General features: G+C 40.2%; 1 long non-coding RNA gene across 4 annotated transcripts; it reads right to left on the bottom strand.

The window, feature by feature from the left end:
- Positions 1–10,397: 10,397 nt before the first annotated feature.
- Positions 10,398–20,865, bottom strand: LOC111748028 (uncharacterized). Of its 4 annotated transcripts, none has more exons than XR_002783966.2 (5): positions 20,790–20,865; positions 20,451–20,578; positions 19,373–19,466; positions 19,142–19,238; positions 10,398–19,013 (listed from the first exon to the last, which is right to left on the bottom strand). It is a non-coding gene; the product is annotated as an uncharacterized LOC111748028 (long non-coding RNA). The 4 variants fall into 4 exon arrangements; XR_002783967.2 differs by having other exon boundaries at positions 10,399–17,704; positions 18,252–19,238; XR_002783965.2 differs by having other exon boundaries at positions 10,401–17,704.
- Between the last annotated feature and the right edge of the window lie 826 nt (positions 20,866–21,691).

The raw sequence follows: 21,691 nt of genomic DNA, 5'->3' as shown, positions 1-21,691 counted from the left end.
TCCTGATACTTTGCTGAAATCTTCTATTAGTTCCAGTAGTTTTCTTATGGATTCTTTAGGGTTTTCTGTGTATAAGATCATATAATCTGAAAATAGAGATCCTTTTACTTCTTTCTTACCAATCTGAATGCTCTTTATTTCTTTTTCTAGTCTAATTACTCTGGCTAGTACCTCCAGCACAATGCTGAATAAGAGTGATGATAAAGGGCATCCTTGTCTGTTCCCATTCTCAAGGGGAATGCTTTTAGACTCTCTCCATTTAGGGTGATGTTGGCTGTTGGCTTTGTAGAAATGCCCTCTATTATGTTGAGCATTTTCCCTTCTATTCTCATTTTGCTGAGAGTTTTTATCATGAATCGGTGTTGAACTTTGTCAAATGCTTTTTCTGCATGAATTGATAAAATCTTGTGGTTCTCGTCTTTTGTTTATGTGACGGATTACATTGATTGTTTTTCTAATGTTGAACCATCCCTGCATACCTGGTATGAATCCCGCTTGGTCATGGTGAATTTATCTTTTCAATACGTTGTTGAATTCTATTGGTCTGAATTTTGTTGAGATTTTTACATTTATGCTCATGAGGGATATTGGTCTGTAATTTTTTTTTTTTTTTTTTTGCGGTATCTTTACCTGGTTTTGGTAGCAGGGTTATGCTGGCTTCATAGAATGAGTTTGGGCATATTTCATCCTTTTCTATGCTCTGAAATACCTTTAGTAGTAGTGATGATAACTCTTCTCTGAAAATTTGGTAGAATTCTCCAGTGAAGCCTTCAGGGCCAGGGCTTTTTTAAATTACCTTTTCAATCTCTTCTTTTGTTATAGGTTTATTTAGTTGTTCTACCTCTCTTTGTGTTAGCATAAGTAGGTAGAGTGTGTCCAGAAATTGGTCCATTTCCTCTAGGTTTGCAAATTTGTTGTAGTACAATTTTTCATAGTATTCTATTATGATTATTTTAATTTCAGTTGGGTCTGTTGATTTATCGTCTGTCTCATTTCTTGTTTGGGTTATTTGCTTCCTCTCCTGTTTTTCTTTTGTCAGTTTGGCCAGTGGTTTATTGATTTTCTTGATCTTTTCAAAGAACAATCTTTTGGTAGTGTTTACTCTTTCAATTGTTTTTCTCTTTCATTTAATTCTGCTCTAATTTTTATCATTTGCTTTCTTTGGTTCCCAAGGGCTCCTTTACTGCTCTCTATTTGTTCTAGTTGTAGCATTAATGTTTTGATTTTGGCCTTTGCTTCTTTTTGGGTGTCTGCATTTATTGGTATAAATTGACCTCTGAGAACTACTTTTGCTGTGTCCTGAAGATTCTGGTAGGGTGTGTTTTCATTCTCCTTTGATTCTATAAATTTGTTTATTCCATCCTTAATTTCTTCTATAACCGAGTACCTTTTGAACAAGGTGGTGTTCAGTTTTCATGTGTTTGATTTTTTTTTCCTTGCTTTTTCTATTATTGATTTCTACTTTTATGCCTTTATGGTCAGAAAACATGCTTTGTAATATTTCAATGATTTGAATTCTGTTAAGGCTTGTTTTATGGCCTAATATGTGGCCTATTCTGGAGAATGTTCCACGTGCATTGGAAAATAAAATATACTTGGTTGCTGTTGGGTGTTCTGTATATGTCTATGAGGTCAAGTTGGTTGATTGTGGCATTTAGATCTTCCATGTCTTTATTGAGCTTCTTTTGGTGTATTCTGTCCTTCACCTACAGTGGTGTGTTGATGTTTCCTACTATTATTGTGGAGCTTTTCAGTGGTGTTAGAGTTTGTTTTATGTATTTTGAAGCCCTGTCATTTGGTGTGTTAATTATTATTATGGTTATGTCCTCCTGGTGAATTGATCCTTTAATCATTATATAGTGGCCTTCCTTATCCTTTGTTGTGGATTTTACTTTAAAGTCTGCTTTGTCAGAAATTAATATTGCTGCTTCTGCTCTTTTTTGATGGTGGTTTGCTTGATATATTTTTTTCCATCCTTTGAGTTTTAGTTTGTTTGTGTCCTTAAGTCTGAAGTATGTCTCTTGTAGGCAGCATATAGTCAGATATTGTTTTTTTATCCATTCTGCCACTGTCTGTGTCCTTACTGGTGAATTTAGCCTATTTCCATTTAGCGTAATTATTTAAAGGTATGAGTTTAGTGCTGTCATTCTGATGTCTTTTTTTGTGTGTGTTGTTGACAGTTTCTTTGTTCCACTTAATTTTCTGTGCTGAGTACTTTTTCTTTATGTATTTTCTTTTCATCTTTTTTGTTGTTGTGTTTTTTGTATTTGCTAAATATTTATGTTTTTTTTTTGTTGTTGTTTTTATCTTGATGTGTAGGATTGTTAGTTTCCTTTGTGGTTACCTTAATGTTTACCCTTATTTTTCTAAGTTTAAACCAAACTTTTATTTTCTTTTTTAATGTTGCCATCTTTTTACATATCGACCTCTCTGTTTCTGTATTTTCAGTGTTTTAGCTTTATTTTTGACTTCCCTGTCTGGGTTGATATTTGGTTTTTCTGTCCTTTGTTCTAGTCTTAGGTTGCTATCTGATATTATTGATTTTCTAACCAGAGGACTCCCTTTAGTATTTCTTACAAGTTTGGTTTGGTTTTTGCAAATTCTTTAAACTTCTTTTCATCTGGAAATGCCCTAATTTTGCCATCATATTTGAAAGACAGATTTGTTGAATATATAATTCTTGGAGGGCAATTTTTTTTCCTTCAAGACTTTATATATGTTGTCCCATTGCCTTCTGCCCTGCATGGTTTCTGCTGAGTAGTCCAAGCTGTCTTATTGACTCTCCTTTATAGATGACTTGTCATTTATCCCTAGCCCATCATAAAATTCTGTCTTTATCTTTGGTTTTGGCAAGTTTGATTATAATATATCTTGGTGATTTTCTTTTGGGATCTACCTTATGTGGAGTTCGATGGATATCTTGCATAGATATCTTCTCCTCTTTCATGATATCAGGGAAGTTTTCTGCCAACAAATCCTCAACAGTTCTTTCTGTATTTTCTGCTCCCTCCCCCGCCCCCCGCCCCGCTTTGTTCTGGTACTCCAATCACTTGTAGGGTATACCTCTTGATAGAGTCTAACATAATTATTATAGTTTCTTCATTTTTTAAAATTCTTTTATCTGATTTTTCCTCAAATAAGTTGGTGTCAAGTGCTTTATCTTCAATTTCACTAACTCAGACTTCCTTTTTATCAAGACTGCTCCTATAACTTCCTATTGAGTTGTCTAATTCTGAAATTTTATTATTACTCTTCTGGATTCCTGTTTGCTTTCTCTCTACGGTTTTTTTCAACCTGTTAAATTTGTCATTATGCTCTTCTATAATCTTCTTAAGTTCCTCTATTGCTTAATCTGTGTGTACCTTGGCTTGCTCTTCCTTTTGCCTGATCTCCTTCCTGATCTCTTGAAAAGCTCTGTATATTAATCTTTTGTATTCTACCTCTGGTAATTCCATGAAATTGTCCACCTCCGGAAGAATTCTTGATTCTTTGTTTTGGGAGTTGCTGAAGCCATCGTGGTCTGCCTCTTTATGTGATTTGATGCTGACTGTTGTCTCCAAGCCATCAGTAAGTTATTATATTTATTTATTTTATGTTTGCTTACTGTGTCCTAGCTTCTTATTTTGTTTTGTTTTGATATGCCCAAAAAGGCCGCTTGTGTAAGCTAGTTTGATTATTGGAGCCTTTGAAACTCCAACATCCTGTCAACAAGTGGTTAGATCTTTTATTAGGTATGTGAGCCCAGAAGTCTGTTTACTTGTCTTGTGTGGATTCAGCTCAGGTGTCCAGGTAGTTGGTCACCAAGTGTGTGGTACAGACTCTCACCTGCAGTCCTAGATGGGCAGGGGTGATTGGTGTAGGCACAAGAATCTGGCTGTAGTAGGGGGTGGTGCACTGAGTAAGGCAGGGGGCTGACAGCCTCCCCTGCGTGTCTGGGAGGGAAGCATGTCCTTGTCCCCTAGAGCACATAGGTGGGTGGGTTTTGCAGCCAGACAATGGGCACCCAATGCCATTAGCTGTATAGGAGGCACCATTTATTCTTGGACTCCTGTCACAGGTGGCTATTTGGCATGGGTGGAGCCACCAGTCCTCAGGCCCCTGATGTGGGTAGGTAAGGACACTGCTTAATAGGTAGAGTGGTTTTAAATGTCACAAACCTGCCACTCCACCATACTGCTGATACAGTTGAAGTTAGTCTTCAGGTATATGCCCTGTTGTACTGTGTTAATGATGGCCTAAACTGTTGAAATGGACCCACACAGGTCTATGCAAGGGTGAAAGGCATTCAAAGTCCATGGACAGGAGGTGTGCCTGCCCTGAGTTCCTGGCTTAGGGGAGCTCACAGACTTTTTCCCTGTTTGTTAATTTGTTCCCTCTCCAAGGCTGGGAGAATGGCTCAGGGCTCTTGACAGATCCTACTTCCAGCCCAGAGGATGTAGCAATCTCTGAAGGTGGTGCAGGACGCTGTGCAGAGCAGAGAGCGTCAGGTAAATGGGAGAGAGGTTTTTCCCAAAGGAGTGTTTTTCATCCGCGTGGTAGGTTACATGCATGTACTTGTCTTTTGCTGATTGAGAGCCACTTTTCACAAGTTCTGGAGGCTTGAGCAGATTCTCTGCTGCTTGGTCTCTCCCTGTGTGGAAAACGCCTCTCAAGCACCACTACTTGCTTTACTATGCACTTAAGCTGATCCGGCCTGCAGGGTGCTGGTTGCTGCTGGGTCAGGTCTGGCAACTCCTTGCTGCTTCTGAACGGTCTCTCCCTTCCCTGGCTACTCAGTCCAACTCCTCAACTTTGCTTTTGATATTCAGAGCTCCTTGATTGTCATATACACTTGATTCATTTGTTTTGTTGGGTCTTTGTTGTAAGAGGGACCACAGAAAGCATCTGACTACTCTGACGTCTTAGCCCCACCTACCTGTAGCACAAATTCTTATCTGACACATATGGGGTCATGATGAGTCAGAATTGGCTCCACATTAACTGCTACTGGTACTGGTACTGGTCCTGGTACTGACATAATAAGTACTCAACAAATACATGCTGAGTTGACTCTAATTTGATTACATCAAATCTGTGAGAATCTGGTTCACAGCCTACCTCTCCATGCCAAGTCAATTCAGTGCCTCATGAAATGATAAGTAGATAACAACTCATAATTAACTTGAATTCAACCTCTACTATATATACCCTGGTGGCGTAGTGGTTAAGTGCTATGGCTGCTAATTAGAAGGTCAGCAGTTTGAATCCACCAAGTATTCCTTGGAAACTCTATGGGGCAGTACTACTCTTCCCTACAGGGTTGCTATGAGTCAGAATTGAGTAGACAGCAACGGGCTATATATACTTCAGTCTATGAGTCTGAATTGACTCGATGGAAATGGGTTTGGTTTTTGGTTTTATACTTTGGTTCTGGTGTTTGGCTGCTAATAAATGGGTTGGTGGTTCAAATCCTCCATGAGAGGAAAGACCTGGCAATCTGTTCCCATAAAGATTACAGTCTAGAAAGCCCTGTTGGGCAGTTCTACTCCATCATATAGGGTCTCTATGAGTTGGAATCAACTTGACAGCATGCAACAACATACTTCAGAATTATATTGTCATGACAAAACCTGATCTTTTTAACAATCATTTAGAATATTTCAGCACTATAGCACCTCCTAATATTGCTGTTATCTCTCTAAATTCCTGCATATTAACATAGCCAACCATTCAGCAAACTTTTAAGGATTTACTAATGCTAGGAGAAGTAGTAAGCAGGGAGGATACAAAGATGAAGAACTACCCTGGCCACTTTCAGGGGTCTCACCATCTAGTGGGGAAAAAAATCCATTTCAATCCGATGAGATATGAACCAGGTGCCATGGGGGCAGAGTGAAGAGGTACCTTGCTGAGGAATTCAGTGTACCCCTTCATAATCAGCCCAGCCATCTGTTTCCCACCTATACCCATCCCCATCCCATGTGCTATTATTACAGTATCAAGGGAAATTGGTACCTCTCCACAATAACAGCATCTACAGCCCCATCTGCCCCTTCACTCTTTTCACTTAACTCAGTTCCTCCAATTACAGAAAAAAAATAGAGGCCACCAGGCATGTATTCCTGAACTTCTAATATCCTGGAAATGTATCTGTCACAGTGTGCACTCTTCTTATTTCCTTCTCTTGGGTCCCTCTACCTTTTGAAAGCTAATCACCGAGCTTTGAAAGAGCACTCTTTCCTGCTTCCTTGGGGTCCTGGCTGCAATAAGAACCCTCCATCCCAGTTATCCAAGCCAGAAACCAGTCATTCGTGATACTGGACCTTATAACTTCCCACTGAATCAATTATAATGTTTTCTTAAATTTCTTTCTTTCAAAAGATTTCCCTTTATCTCCTATAGAATAACATAAGTAATGGAAATCAGATCATGTTACATCTCTCCTTAGCATATTTGAATGACTTTCTATTGCCTTTAGATTGGCATTCAAAACTTTTCACCATCTGGCTCCTGCCTACCTACCCAGCCTTCTTTCTAATCACTTTCCTTTTCAAAAACAAAGTCCCAGGAACCCATAAACTGCTAATTCCTTAGACACACCATGATCTTTCACATCCTCAGTTTGTTAAAGCTTTTTCTTCTGAAGCATCCTAGATCTTCCCTCTCCTTCACTCTTCATGTCTCTTGATCAACAAGTCTTACTAATCCTCTCTCTTAAATAGCTCTTTAAAATGCCCCTTCTCTATCAGGCTAAACTTTATTTGCCCTCTAAATTTTCACTGTAATTGTTATTCCCTGGTACTGTTTCTTACAAAGGCTAGCTTAGGTGACTCTTCTTGTATTCTCGAAGCACTTATTTCACAAGGGGTACCTTCAGCGTGGTTTTATTGCTTATTTGTCAGGCTGTGGGCTCCTTGAGGGCAGTGGTGACCTTTCCTATCTATAATCCCAGTGCCTCCCATTATGTCTGGAACATAATAAACATTCGGATTGTTGCAGAGTGGATGATGAGATAAAATTAGAGACAAAGAATGGAAAGAAATGGGGAGATGTGGTCCTTCTTCCTTGCTGTTTGGTACTGACTTTTGGGTTCCTTAGTTTCTGTTTTCTCTTAAGAAGTACAAAAGACAGATATTTTCTAGAGTCCTATCCACTTTCTCCCTGACTTCCACAGAAGAGTATGTGTGTGTGTGTGTCTGACACTGATTGTTGAATAATACTTAACTCACATATATGAAGAACTGGGGGAAAGAGAGGCTAACTGTACGTAATTGAGACAGACTTGACAATTTTGTGTATTCAGTTTGATAATTTCAGGTTAAAATAACTAAACCATTTATCACCTGATGCCACTTGTCTTTATTTCCCTTAAATTCTAGAGATTTTCTCTGGTCGTCGAAAAAATTTTTCCATTCAGCCAGAATTCTTGAATCCTGCATCTTGCAACTTCACCTGCTCCAACTTCTACCCTTTCAAAACTCTGCTCTCCTTTTGAGAGTTTTTCACCTTGTACCGTTTCCTGACTTTGCTTTCTTTTGGCCATTGTTTTAATTACAATGCCTTTCTACCATTTTCCCTCACAGACTTTATATATAAAGCTGTATTTCTTTGTATTACCCTTTTTAGATATACAAAAAACATGTTTACTTTTTAAGCACACATTGTAGTGGTATTAGCTAATTATTTTTTAATGTTCATGCCCTAATATTTACGTTTTAAACTCAAACACTTCTGCCTCAGGGACCCCTTCTAAATTCAGGCTACCTCTTTGGGAAAGGACATGATACTCAAGAGAAAAGGACTTTCCTTTTTCCTTTTTATTCAATAGAGTATAATTCTACATATAGTGTGAAAAAAAAGAGTCAAGACCAATGTTCATAAAGAAGGAAGGACCAGGACCACCTTCTACCCCAGAGAATTGAATCAAAGCTTTAGTAGGCAGGGAATTCAACCCCTCAAAGTCCCTAGGGCTTGACATTATCAGTACCTGGCACATGCAGACTGGCAATACAATGCGTATGCTCGTGGACTACCTCTGAGAAGGAGGGACAACATGCAACCATGGCCCAGTCACCCCCTGTCTTTCTTATCTCCAGAAATACCATGAGAACATTATATGGGTGGATCCTCAGTTAAAACGTCTAATTGTGGGTGGATACTAATAGGAACCCTAGTGGTACAGTGGTTAAGCACTTGGCTGCTAAAGGCAAGATTGGTGGTTGGAAACCACAAGCTGTTCCAAAGGAGGAAGATGTGGCAGTGTGCTTCCATAAAGATTTGCAGCCTTGGAAACCCTAGGTGGCAGTTCTACTCTGTCCTATAGGGTCACTATGAGTTGTGATCAACTCGATGGCAATGGGCTTGGTTTTTCAGTTTATATTCTAGTTTCTACAAGGGAGACCCTAGGTGGTGCAGTTAACATGCTTGGTTGCTGAATGAAAGGTTGGAAACTCGAGCCCACCTGGAGGAATCTAGGAAAAAAGGTTTGACAAATCTACTTCTGAAAAATCAGCCATTGAAAACCCTATGGAGCACAGCTCTACTCTGACACACATGGGGTCACCATGAGCCTAAATTGGCTTGATGGCAGCTGTCTTTTGGTTTTCTCTCTCTCTCTCTTTTTTTTTTTTTTCTTTTTAGTTTCTACGGGAGATATTCATATGCCTTCAGGGGGTCATTTTTACCAAAATAACCGAAGAGAAATGGAAATTTTATTATAGTTCACTCACTATGGTCTATGTTTTTCCACAAACTATTCCAGAATTTAATTTTCAGGTATTTTTACCACCTGGAAAACACAAGGTCTTTTAGTATTAAGAATAAATGTGTCCTCTCAACTTTGATTCCTTCTTCCTCTCATCTTTGATATGCTGGTTACGTCTTTGCCACCTGAGTGAATCCATGTGAGCTAGAGGCTACTGTGTGGATGTGGAGCAGCAGCTGGTCTGCTCAGTGAGCTGATTCGGATCATTCTGTAGGGCACTATGCACTTATGTTGCATTCAGAGAACGTAGACTTTGTTTTTTAAAGGCATTTTTGTGTTTTTCCATACGTTTTTCTTTGAGAAACTTGAAAAGACAATGCAGAGCTGCTGAAAAACTGTGGGAACATGACAGATTGTCCTGTACAAACGTGCCATTTCCTTCCTCCCATGTTCTCACCTTCTGAAAAATAGAATTTTTTTTTCATTGTGGTTTTTGTACTTGGTTTAAAGAGTTACCCTAAAGGGCTATCATTTATGGTGGCCTCACAGCCGAATGCTTACAGTAACCACTATTCTTACAGGCCATATCCTGCCATTGATTTTTACATAGAATTCCCCATTGATTTCAATAGGGAGTTTTTCCCTTAGATCGATGGCAGGATATAGCTGGTGACATTAAGCATAGATAAAAGGCCTTTGAGTTAACTGTCAACAGAACTAAAATTTAGATGTAAACTCGTTTAACAGAAATTGGCTTTCACAGGTTCATCAGAAAGGAAAGCATTTTAAAATGCTTTTTTTTACTCCTTAAGATCAACACAAATGAGATTTCTTACTCCTGAATCATTATGTACTCAGATTTGTCTTTTTACTTTTTATGTTTATCAAAATCACATCCTAGTTAGTACTTCTCATAGATTTAAAGATTTTTTTTAAAGATGTGGTTTATCTAATAAGGAATGAAGATGGGAACATATACAATTCTAGCACAAAGCAGGGAGAAAAGAGAGAGAAGAGAAAGAGAAAAGATTGTTTTAAACTCTGGGATATTAAGAAAGATATCTCTCTATAAGGTGTCTATAGGATCTCAAGTAACGGGAGTTAAAAAAAAATTTTTTTAATTAACCATCGAATTTTTCAATACTATGTTATGCCATACTTTTTTTTGGCTCTATGCATATATTGGTATTACATATATTCCAAGCCAAAAGCAGGAAAACACCTACCAAAAGAATGGGTTATTAGCAGGATAAACATCCCTCCCAGTTTTCCTGGGGAAGTCCAGTTTGCACCTGAGGACCCAGAGTAATTATTAAGAGCATCCTCTATAGCTCTCAAAAGTGACCGTGTTCAAAAGTGACCGTGTTTAGACCACATCACACTGTTGTCAATGCTGATGGCAAGATCCATCCTACTTGAGGCAAGTCAGCAACAAAATGGAAAAGGGAGATGTGGTAATCCTTGATGGGGAGCTGGGCTCTAACTCCAAGGTTAAGCTGAGCAAACAATGCTTGGTATATGTGACACCCAAAGCTACCTGAGGCAATAGAGAAGGGCACGCACCTAAGCTTCATGATCTAGGCCTCTTGCCATTCTTTTTCTCTCCTTCTCTTTATTTATTTATTTTTTTCTATTTATCTCTTTTCTTTCCTCCCTTACTTTTTTCCATCGTAAGGTCACCAGTTGCTGGATGGTCATTGTTTAAGTTAACAGCTCTGTTGGCCTACCCAAGAGCATTCAGAATCTCTTCCTAATTGTGGGAAAGCTACCTTACGATCTGCCAGCTGGTCGGTCAACAAATGTTTACTGAACAACTGCTTTGAGCAGCGTGCTAGGTCCTGGGGATATAGTGGTGAAAAGTCAAAAGGAGTTATATAGTTTATGTTTTTGTGTTTTTACATTGATTCATTATGTAAGACAGGTACCATATAGATATGATTTCAAATTTGCTGACAAATTAGTGATTGCAACCACAAAACATTGTCTTGAAGCTTTCATCATTCTGAACGACTTAGGTTATAGCCAGTAACTCAGAAGCATCTTTCTAATTAGTGAGGGATCATTTAGGATTTATTCATGTATATTTGAAATCTACATTAACCAAATTCAAACTTGTTTAATGAGCAATCATTAAATTTTGATATAAGCAGACTTCCCAAAGCTATTCCTATTTTAGCAAAGAAATTGTGTGGGGAAAATGAATATAACAGAGTAGTTTTCTTCACTGGACATGAGAACATCTGATTGACAAAATAAATTCTCCGAGGCTAATGGGGGCTCTAGTGGCACACTGGTTAAGAGCTTGACTGCTAACCAAAAGGTCAGCAGTTCAAACCCACCAACTGTTCCCTGGAAACCCTGTGGGGCAGCTCTCCTCTGACTATAGGGTCGCTATGAGTCAGAATCGACTGGATGACAATGAGTTTGTTTTTGTGTGTGGGTTTTTGGTGTGCGGCTAACGTTTAGAAGTGGTTTTGTAGTGTTGGGTTATTGTGCGGCTAACGTTTAGAAGTGGTTTTGTAGTGTCGGGTTATTTCTCTATTTTCCTCCGTCTTAGACACTCGGCGCCTCTGTGATACAAACATCACAAGCAGGTACTTTAAAGAATGGAAACTTATTTTCTCACAGTTCTGGAGACTGAAAGTCTGAACCATGGTCCCAGCTGCGTCCCTTCCTTCTCAGCGGCCCCAGGCACTCCTCAGTTCCTTAGCAGTCTTTGGCTTCCAGACAGTCCTCACGTTTTGTCTGTCTTCCCCTGTGTACGCACACACATGTGTGTGTGCTGGGTGTGTGTGTGTGTGTGTGTGGAGTTTATTCTGCCTTTTTATAACTCAGGAGTGATTAGGTTGAAGATCCGCCCAACACTAGTATGAAATCATTAACGTAACGGAAGAGAAACCTTATTTCCAAAACAGAGTCATATTTACAGGTACAGAGGTTAGGATTTCAACACATATTTTGGGGAGACACAACTTCGATCCATAACACCAGGTAATGAATCTCAGATTTTGCACCGGATAAGCTGTTTGTATTGACATTCTGGAAAGGAAATCTTAAGTTTGGGGAGGCCTCTATGGCCACGAACGCAAGCAAACTCATAGCTAATACATTTCCAACATCGGGCTTCCAGAGCCTTCTATTAGCAAAAGGGCAGCTTACATAAAGCTCGAAATTATTTGATAGGAAACTGAATTCTGAAGCTCTTCCATCTCATTACACTTGTCATCTCTACCCCCCAATTCCCTCTTTCACTGGACCCAAGTGTAGCCTTTGGATTTAGCCTTATATTTTTTGTAAGCAGCAGGATTCACAAAAACCTGTGAATGACAAAGGAAGAGCACAGTGCCGTGTGAAGCATTAATTAATGTGAAGCTGGATGCGCGAACTGTCAATTTCTTCCTGGTGCACGGGAGGCAGGGGCTGACCCGTCAGGCCTGACCTAAGGGCAGTTTGTAATCTCAATAAAGCAATCATCATGCAAAAGACTGGTAGATCAGTGAAGATGTATCGAAAATGATCACTCTTTTCTTAAGGACTGCCCTCTGGGTGAAGAGTGAGGAAAATATGCTCATTTCCCCCAATTCTTTCTGCTCCAGAGAAAATCATGACACAAGATTAGAAACCCAGAGGGTAGGAATTGCTTCTTCCCCAGAAAACCCATTCCATTTCTCTCCCAGCCACCCTGCTTCCTGCTGGAGGCCTGAGTGGGACAGTCGCCTTCTCACCTCCTGACTAAGATATTCAATCCCTTTCTTGATCTCTCTGGCTCGGAAAATCTCTTTAGTCACATCCAGAAGCTGTCCTCAGCTCAATTCGTTCTCAGTCCATAAGATAGCGGGTCTTAGAACATAAAGTAAATAATTCTATTGTAGTTATGTACCTGGATGCAGAAGAAAGTTGTTGGGGATGGAGGGAGGTTATCAATTTCTTTTTCTCCTTAGAGTCCTCTGTCTTCACCCCTTAGCTCTAGTCTTTACTTTTGTGTACGCATGCGCACACACACACACACACACACACACTCAATGGAAATTAGAAAAGGTTATCTGGAGTTTTGCACTTGTTGCCACTTGCTGCCTGTAGTTCATTTATGTACATCATTTATAGCTGTGATAGTCATTAGCACTTCTACCAAATTTTTCTGGCTTTGCATCTGAGCACATGGTAGGATGGCAATTTCTCACCCTCTTAAAGTTGGGTGTGGCCATGTGATTTGCTTTGGCCATTAAAGGGGGTGACAGTGACATGTGTCACTCCCAGGTGGAAGCTTTAAGAGCCAACATGCAATTTTCCACTCTCTTTTGTTCCTCTGCCCACACTGACCAGCAATTTCTTAGCTAGTGGTTATTCTGTCAGACTGGGTCATAGAGATACCACAATGCAGAAAAGAAAATGGACAAGTGCATGAATAGGAAATACACCTTTTTTTGTTTTTTAAATACTGAGATTTGGGAGTTGGTTGTCACCAGAGTTTAACCCAGCCTCTGTGGCTGATAACATCACCCATCTGGGAGTTTGTCATACTGTGGTGGCTTGCGAGTTTCTACAATGCTGGGAACTATGCCATTGGTATTTTCAAACACTGGCAGGCACACCCATGCTGGACAGTTTTCAGCAGAGCTTCAAGACTAAGACAGACAAGGAAGAAAGGCCTGTTCTTCTACCTCTAAAAATAATCCATTAAAAACCCATATTCACAATGGAATATTGCCCAGTATAGTGCTGAAAGATGAGCCCTCTAGGATGAAAGGCTCTACACAACAGTTCCATCAATGAACTCAGACTTACCAAGGATCTTGAAGATGGCGCAGGACTGGGCAATGTTTTATTCTGTTATATATAAGGTCACCATGAATTGGAAATGACGTGATGGCAATAAAAACATCAAAAATGGCTAATATGCTAACCTTGAATACCTCACGGACTTATAAGGAATTGGTATATTTAAAGACAGCCCCGTGGACCAACACTTTATCTTTTCCTTTTCTCTGAACAACAAGGATGGAAGTATTTGTCATGATAGACCCAACATGGATTCCTGCTGGTTCTCATACCAACAAATACTTTGCAAAGGCTGCCTGAAGCCCTTGATATCAGAACTGGTCTGTGTACCGCTGCAAAGAAATAAGGTCACCTTAAAAGCCCATACCTTTTGTTTTTGAAACCAGCTCTCAGTCTTTATCCCTTTCCCACCTGAACTTAATCTCTCATGAATTCAGATAAGACAGCTAGCCCATCAGTCATTAATAAAGACATAGGGCAGCCCATCCATTTGGAGAAATACACACTTAGTCATCCATTTCTCCACCTAACTGTTCATCGGCTCCTACTTCCAGGAATTGTTTCTGTTGAGAACAGCAGTTATTCATTCTCCATTTCCCCAAATCTCCCTTGGTGAGCCATCTCTCAATTCATAATAGGGCAATTTTAAATGCAAACCTTCTCAGAGGAGCGGGTTGTCTTTGAGCCCATTCCGCTGCTGCCTTGGTGTCTTCCACACACCCCTCTACTGGGCCTGCCCTGTCAGCAGCATCTGCCACTGGCTTAGGATTCTCCCCTTCCATCAGCACACATTTAACAAGGGTAGAATATCCAAATGCAGCTCTCTGCAAACTTTAGATTTATTAACCTGAAGTTAAAAAAAAAAAAAAAATTCACTTGGTGATATGACAATCTACTCTCCCCAACAGCTGAAAGAAAAGACACTTAAAAAACTTATAAGTATAGTGACACTGAAAATATCGAAACATAGGATTTACATGATAATGGGTAACAGATTTCCATTTTTCACCACTCTACATGCAAATGATTATAGAGCCATATAATCATTCGCACAGCAAAAACAAATCATATTTAGATTAACGCAAGTTCAAAAAATTGAGGGAAATCTTTGGCTCATTTCCAAAACAAAGGCAGCAAAAGACACCAGAATATACCCTAGATACTGGTTTCTAGATTTTCATCCCAGGGCAAAGCCCTCTTTGCTAAAACAACCTGTAAAGCAGGCGAGATCAATGTTCTGGAGACATTTTAGTTTAGGAAAATGACACCTCCCACCCCTTCTTTATGTTTCCCAAAGACTCTAGACCTTTATCTTACATACTGTTGGCACTGCTTTGGGACTTGCCCAAACCCTTTTAGACTGTGTGTTCCTTAAGGAGAGGGACCATGTCTGATTTCACTGCTGTATTCTTGGTAGCAATAAACAAGTCAGTCTTGGAAGAAATACAACCACAATGTTCCCTGGAAGAAAGGATGAGAGATTTCTACTCACTTACTTTGGACACATAATCAAGAAAGGCCAATCGCTAGAGAAGGCATCATATTTGGTCAAAGAGAGGGTCAGCAGCAATGAGAGAAACCCTCCATGAGATGGACTGACACAGTAGCTGCAGCAATGGGCTCAAAAATACCAATGATCATGAAGATGATGCATGTCTTAGTCATCTAGTGCTGCTATAACAGAAATGCCACAACTGGATGGCTTTAACAAACAGAAATTTAATTCTTCACAGTAAAGTAGGCTAAAAGTCCAAATTCAAGGCCTCAGCTCCAGGGGAAGACTCTCTTTCTCTGCCAGCCTTCACATTAATCTTCCTCCAGACTAGAAGCTTCTCCACCCACAGGGACCCTGGATCCAAAGGACACGCTCTGCTCCTGGTGCTGCTTTTATGGCAGTATGAGGTCCTCCCTCTCTGCTTGCTTTCCTTTCCTTTTATCTTTTGTGAGATAAAAGGTGGTGCAGGCCACACTCCAGGGGAACTTCCTTTACATGAGATCAGGGACCTTAGCAAGTGACCTTACCAAGGGTGTTACAATCCCACCCTAATCCTCTTTAACATAAAATTACAGTCAGAAAATGGAGGACAACCACACAATACTGGGAATCATGGCCTAATCAAGTTGACACATTTTGGGGAAACACAATTCAATCCACGACAATACAGGACCAGGCAATGTTTCGTTCTGTAATACACGAGGTAGCTATGAGTCAGAGATGACTCAACAGCAACTATCAACACCAACAATCTTTGACAGCGAGCATCATGCCTGGCACAGAGCAGATACTCAATAAATATTGAACGTTTAGGGCTTTTTAATGATGCCACTTTTGAGCATCCCAGATTTTCCTCCTAACCGGGACAGGCGTGGGGGAAGGCCTGGTGTTCACTAATTGAGCTCCTTTCACAGGAAGAAAAGCATCAGGAATGGAGAAGAAGAAGCCTTTACCATTCCTGAGGCTTATCAAAATTGGAGGAGGGGAGGAGAGTCAGGAGAAAGGCCTATCTGCTAATCATCTTAAATGTCTGTAATTCTAGTTTAAGACCTTCATTCCTTTATCTTAAGCTTTTCACTCTACTCTATGCAAACATTTCATTCTATATTTTGCAGATTAGGATCTGAAACACACAGATGTGCACACATGCATGTTCAAGCACGCTGACACACAAGCACACCCCTTATCAAAGTCTTCCCATCGGACGTAGAAAAACTCAAATTCTTTGTTATAACTGATGAGGCCCTCATGATCATGGACCACATGATCATGGACCACAGAGCCCAACTCTCTGCCCTCACCCCCTAAGGTCCTTCCCCCTCCACCTTGCTTTGCTTCCTACTTCCCCACACCCACCACTCGCTCATTCTGTTCCAGACACATAGGCCTTCTTTCCACTCTAGGCTCACACCAAGCACGTTCCCAGTTCAAGGCCTTTACACCGTGACATTCTCTCTGCCTGGGACACTCTTCCACTGGAATTTTCCATGGCTCATGACTTCCCAGCACTCAGATCCTTCTTCAAATGTTGCTTCCTCAAAAGGGCCTGTCCAAGCCACCCATCTTCTTTCATCCTATTACTTTCAATTCCTTTATCCTCTCTATTTTCTCCCTGACACTTAACATGATCTGCAATCACCTCATTTATTTATTAATTTTTTAATCTGTTCCTGTTTATTGTTTGTGTTTCCCCATTAGAATGAAAGCTCAATAAGGGCCAGGACTCTATCCCAGCACTCACAAGTACTCCACAGACACTTGGTGAGTGAGTGAATGAGCGTGTTAGGCTGGGTTCTCTAGAGAAGCAAAATCATTGAAACATCTAGAGAGAGAGAGAGTTTTATATCAAGGAAATGGCTCACATGGTTGTAGAGGCTGGAAAGTCCCAAGTCCATGAATTAGGATGGAGGCTTATCCTGACTCATGTAGCTGCAGGGGCCGGTGAACCCAAGATCAGCAGGTCAGACAGCAGCCCTCTGGCTCCCAGGCTGTGAGGCCAACAAATCCCAGACAGCAGGCCACTGGCTCACAGACCGTGGAGGTTGATGAATTCCAATGTCAACAAGTAAGCTGCTAGGTCAAGTTCCAAGAACTGGAAGTCAGATGAACAGGAGCCAGTTGCAGGATCCAGAGCAAGCAAAAGCCCAAACTCCTGGCCAGAAAGTCCTCCTATATTGGATGCAGGTCGTACCACCAAGGAAACTCCCTTTCAATTGGCTGGCAGCAGATCCCATCATGGAAGTGATCACATCATATCAGATCTCATCCTGGAAGTGATTACATCATTATATGACTGCCAAACAACTCGTAGCTCCCAAACAACTAAGAATCATGGCCCAGCTAAGTTGACGCGCAATGTCAATGATCACAGTGAGTGAGTGAGTGAACCACAGGCTCCCAGGGGTAAGTGACTTGCTCAGAGCCGTAAGTCCTGGGTCTTTTGCTGCCTCTTTCTGGGTTCTTGCTCTAACACCATGATGTAGACAAATGGGAGTTTTAGGTCACTTCCTCTTTAGTTCAAGAGAACGAAAATTCCTTTTTGAGTGCCTTCTGGGTTAGTCACATGGAACACATGGGAGCCACTTCAAGAATAACCATGTCCTGGTTTAGCCTTGAATTCAAGCCACGCAGTGTCTCCCGGGACACAGGCTATGGAGCCTCAACATGACATCTTTTTATCAAGAAGCTCATCAATCTCAAACACAGTGAATTTTGGCAGGAACTGCAGAAGAGAGAGCCTCTAAAATCTGTATTTCGGGATGGAGAAGAAAGTAAATAAAATGCAAAGTAAGTATTTAAATGATACAACATTGTAAACTTCAGCAAAGACAGAGAAACCACACTAGGGTTCTTAAGAAGGCCAGGATTTTAGAAAAGAGATACGAGACCTACATTTTTAACAGGAAAGCAAGTTTAGTCTTAGCAGTAAAGATGTATTTACCAAGTGCACAAATTTCTGGAGCAGAAGTGTGAGAAATGACCCCAGAAACCCATTCTATTCTGAACACAAAAATAAAACTGCATCCCAGCAATGCCAAAACCACCAGATGCTAGAGTAAAAATTCAGTAAACTGAATACTTGTTCTATATAATACCAAACGTCCAACTGTCACAATTTTTTTCACAGGTCTGACTACCGGTTTGATTTAGTATGACATAGCGTAATGAGAAGTTAGGGTTGTAGCCAGGACTTCTGGGCTGCCACATAAAGGTAATCTAGAACCAATACAGCTGCTCTTTGAAGTTCTACCTTGAGCTGGCTAAGGATCAGGGAAGGCTTGCTGTTTCCATTACCTGCCATGACTGCCACAGGAAGGCCACATGAATAACACCAAAATAGTTGTTCAATTAATGGGAGAATTGTGGATCTGCTGAAAAATCAAGCTCAACAGAAGGCATGATAGCAGTCATTCTTACTAAATACGAATGTGTTCCATCCCTAAGCAAACTGACAGTCTGATTTTGGGTTCATGATATGTGACTAAGGGAGGAGGTGGGATCTCTAACATTCATATAAATGGAAGATGTTAATGAAAGAAACAAATTTTATTTGGCTTAATAGTGCACTTTCCAAAAACAAAATACACTTCCATGTGAGGTAACAGTGCCTGATTTTTTTAAATATACCAGCAGTGACTGATATTGTTGTTAGTAGCCATCAAGCTGGCTCCAACTCACAATGATCTTACATAGAACAGAACAAAACTTTGACTGGTCCTGAATCTCCTTTCACAGTCATTGAAATGTTGAACCCGTTGTTGCAGCTATTGTGTTAGTCCATCACATTGGGGGTTTCCCTCATTTTCACTGGCCCTCTACTTTACCAGACATAACATCCTTTTCCAGTGATCGGTCTTTCCTGATGACGAGTCAAAAGTAAGCAAGAGGTAGCCTCGCCATCTTTGCTCCTAAGGAGCATTCGGGCTAGGAGATCGTAAAATGAATTACTGAAAAATTGTGGGAGATACTACCTCATGTTCCTTCTAACTCAGAGAAACTGCATAAATATGAAGATTCATTTCAGTCTCAGAAGGATTCATGCATGCCGATATTTCACTGATAGATCAGAAACGAATAAAATTATAAATGATTAAAAAGGAATTTAATCATGAATAGAGTGCACAAAACAAGCAGCTCATACTCCAAAGCAAATGTCTTAGGAAATAAAAAGTGGTTGTCCTCACCTGCAGAGGTGGATCTGTCCTACCATGGCCAGTGTCACGGAGCACTTTGAGAGGATGGCCATATGACAGTGTATCAGGAAATCAGGTCATCCTCCCCCTAACAGAAACATCGAAATAGTACTTCTCACAAGAGTTTATATCTTATTCCCCGGGCTCTAAATTGAGAAATAGGGGTCCTAGGTGGCAAGGAGAGAGTATATTGGAATCATCTCAGGAGGCTTGTCAACTTACGTCTGCCATTCCCAGGAGATTCAGATCCTTTTGTAGAAGATGGGGAGAGGAAGAGGAAGATGGTTGCTCAATTACCAGGAGAATTGTGGATTTGCTAAAAAAATCAAGAGCAACAGAGGGCATGAAATCAGTGATTACTAAATGTGAATGAGTTCCATCACTAAGCGAACTGGCAGTGTGATGTGGGGCTCATGAGATGAGACTGAGGGAGGAGATGGATCTCAAGGATTCATATAATTAGAAGACCTTAGGAAGAGAAATGTATTGCATTTGACTCAACAGTGCCCAGGCCTGGGGAGTTTGAAAGAAGCTCCCTTGGTGATTCTGATAGTCTTACATGTCTGAGTATCACTTCATATGATGTAGAAGAAAAAGAACTTGCCTTCTTTTCCCACCTACCATGGTTCATGTTTTTTTTCTCCAAAGTTGATTTCACTTCTCGTATGGCCTGATTTTTTTGGTTTCTTTTTTTGCTCATGGTAAGCTGTTATGAAAACCACAGCAAGAAACTTTGCTCTCAAAAAGTAAAAAAGTTTTGTTTTGTTTTGTTTTGTTTCAGTTTCAAAAACTAATTTGTGATAATAACAATCTTTCACATCTTGTAAGTTTGGGGAAAAATTCCAAATTATATGATTGCCAAAAAAGTGTGGTAAATTCCCTTTTGTTTTGCTGCACAAATATGAATGTACCCCAACCAGACCTCCCATGTTTAGGGACTTTCTTCCAACCCCTTGACTTTTTAAGATTATGAAACATGCTCTGGGTACAGCTCCCCTAAGTATCCACACCCTCCCACTCTGTGAAAGAGACAGAACATCTGCTCCTGATCTCTCTGGGAAAGTATATTTAATTATTGGATGTTTTCCTTTTCAAAATGGTGCTAATGTTTTTTTCTTTTCTTTTCTTTTGAGCCTCTAGGGCAGAAACAAAATCATCCTTTCATAGTTTAAATCAGATAATAGCATCTGCATCAACAAAAATAACAACTGATAGCTTAAAACTGTGTCATCTTATTTGTTGAGATGCAAGAGTCAGTACCGGGGCACTGGCTCTCTCAGCATCCATGAAATGAACTTACCTCACGTAGTTCCAGAAGCAAAGGCATTCCAAAAATGGGGACAGCTCATGAGCAAAGGAAGGTTATGGAAGCTTGCAGTCTTGAGTACTCCACAATGATCAGCTACTGTTTTTCAATTATAGCAGAATCTGTTGGAAAATTTTGTGTGTGTGTATGTGTGTGTGAGAGAGAGAGAAAGTTTGAGAGCAAGAGAGGTTGAGAGATTGAGAGAGAGATTGGAGGAAACAAGGAAATCAAACAAGTGAGGCTTCTTACTGAAAAAAATAACTATGCTCTCTACATCTCAGAATAAAAGTTTGATAAAACAAGAGGTAGGAAATTCCTTGGTATAAGTCTTACCAAAGACTGGTAGCATTGGTTCTTGGTTGGTGTTCAAATGTGAATGATGCTAAGTCCATCCTCCCTTAAAATTCTTATTCTTATTCTTAAGGGAGGTTGGGCTTAGCATCATTCACATTTGAACACCAACCAAGAACCAATGGTACCAGTCTTTGTAAGAAATGTTTTGTAACTTTGTAATTTCTCTGGGTTTTTTTTTTTTTTTAATTTCTCTGGTGTCTTATTTTTGTTAAATACTGTTTCTCTAAAAACAAACAAAATAAAAACGAGATTAAAATAAATTTGTTTTTGTTTTAGCCAGAGCAGGAAAGGAAAAAAAAATAGGAAATATTTTTCAGTTTCAATTCAATTCAAAAAATATTTTGTGAACCACTTCTAAGGCAGAAAGTATAACTGCCCTCATGGAATGGACATTATTGAAGAGACATGCAATCAAAGGCATCTGTAGTCCAGTTTGAACCGGAGGGGCAAATCAGGGAAAGCTTTCTAGAACGTGACGTCTGCACACGGTTCCCAATCTTGGCTGCTCTTCAGAATTTCCAGGGAAGCCTTTGAAACTACGCGTTCCAGAATCTCTCTCCAGATCTTTTGAATCAAAATATCTAAGGGAGGATCTCATATTTAAAAGCTTTCCCAGGTGAAACCCATGCAGCTGGTTTGACACTGGTCTCTGGAAGGGAAGACAAATGAAGGACATGTAAGAACTTTGACATGAGAGAGGGCTCATTGGAGGGAGAACTGAAAAACAGTTGGGTGTGACTAGAACTAGAGTGCAATGTGGGAATTGTTGGCTGGAGATAAGCAGAAGCCAAATCATGAAGGGTCTTGTGCATAATGTTAAGGACTTGCACTTTGTTCCAAGGAAAATACAGATGGAAGAATGGGAGGTAGCAACGGAAAAG

Source organism: Loxodonta africana, chromosome 4 (assembly GCF_030014295.1).
Source record: "Loxodonta africana isolate mLoxAfr1 chromosome 4, mLoxAfr1.hap2, whole genome shotgun sequence".
NCBI classification, from domain to species: domain Eukaryota; kingdom Metazoa; phylum Chordata; class Mammalia; order Proboscidea; family Elephantidae; genus Loxodonta; species Loxodonta africana.
This window is presented reverse-complemented; position numbering and strand designations above follow the sequence as displayed.